Below are 1,757 nucleotides of genomic sequence, written 5' to 3'. Positions count from 1 at the left end.
TGAGCTGTGACGGTGTGGAGGAGGAAAATCCCCCCACCCACTGGAGGAGGAGGAGGAGGAGAAGGATGCAGTGTCTTGAGTCCTCAATGAGGGGCAATTAGGGCTGCTGCCGCTTCAGGGGGTGTCGGAATTTTTGTAATTATTAGTTACACCCCGAAAAAAGTCCCTTAAAATGTCCAGTTTGTCAGAATATAGGCCTATTTTTTTTTATTTATAACAATTCAACAGTGGTGGTAAAATGTAACTAAGTACATTTACTCAAATACTGTACTTAAGAACAAAATGTAGTCTTTTCTTCTCATGCTTTGTACTACTAGTGGAGGTATGAAGTATTAGATCCTTTAGTGAAGTAAAAGTACTAATACTACACCATATAATACTCTGTGTTTTAAATGTTACTTAGTTAAAGTATGCAAGCATAATCAGGAAAATGTACTTAAAGTATTAAAAGTAAAAGTAATCAATGCAGAAAAATGACCCCTGTGAGAGCCTTTTTGCAAATTTTTCTTGGGCGCTACCGACATAATCAGCTGTGCTACTCATCCCACAAATGCAAGATCCTTACAAGTTGGACATCATTGTGAAGGTAAATAAACAGGCTTTCCAACGATGTAAAATACAATGCCAATTAGCATTGTAACAACAGAGAAATAATCCACCAAACACAAATTTCCGAACTTTTTTTTCCCAGTTTATGTAAGTATAATCAGGAAAATGTACTTAAAGTATTAAAAGTAAAAGTACTCAATGCAGAAAAATGTCCAGCTGTGACTGTTATACTAATATACAGTATATTCTATCATTAGATTATTATTACTCATGCATGAAGCTCATTTTGAAATGTTTTGCACTGCAAATTATTAAAATAATTGACATTGTTAAAATTCTTAAAATGATTAAAATTAAAATTATAAAAAATAATAATTACTACCATCATTAAGATTATTAAAATTATTTTAAATATTTTAAATTATTAATATTATTAGAATTAATAACATTATTGAAATTATTACAATTGTTAAAATTATTAAAATGATCAACCTCTGACCACAAGATATGTGAATGAAAATGGGTTCTATGGGTACCCACGAGTCTCCCCTTTACAGACATGCCCACTTTATGATAATCACATGCAGTTTGGGGCAAGTCAGCACACTGACACACTGACAGCTGTTGTTGCCTGTTGGGCTGCAGTTTGCCATGTTATGATTTGAGCATATTTTTTATGCTAAATGCAGTACCTGTGAGGGTTTCTGGACAATATTTGTCATTGTTTTGTGTTGTTAATTGATTTAAGTCATAAATATATACATACATTTGCATAAAGCAAGAATATCTGACCACTCCCAAGTGGATTAAATACTTGACAAATCTTCCTTTAAGGTCCAAATCAAATTGACAATAAGAGCATGCACTTTTAGCCTTCAGCGGTTGGGCCTACTTTGGTGTCATCTTGTGGGGATTGTGCAACATTACATCTTTCTCATGTAAACTGGGCATATGTGCCATAAAAATATTAATTTCTGTGCCTTTATGTTGTTTAAAAAGCTGCAACTTCCACATCAGAAACCCGTCAAATATGCAAGCATGTACTCTTAGTATTCAGAGGTTGGGCCTACTTTGATGTCATCTTGTCCCAGATCTGACAACTATCTGGCTGATGTGAAATCTCTGTTAACGATGAGTCAAATGTGTCTATTTATTTACCCTGCCCACATCGCAGGTCAAGTTTAAAAATTTCTTTCTCCTCTCTGGCT

Source organism: Sebastes fasciatus, chromosome 23, assembly GCF_043250625.1.
Source record: "Sebastes fasciatus isolate fSebFas1 chromosome 23, fSebFas1.pri, whole genome shotgun sequence".
Lineage (NCBI taxonomy): Eukaryota > Metazoa > Chordata > Actinopteri > Perciformes > Sebastidae > Sebastes > Sebastes fasciatus.
Note: the sequence above shows the minus strand (reverse complement) of the source record.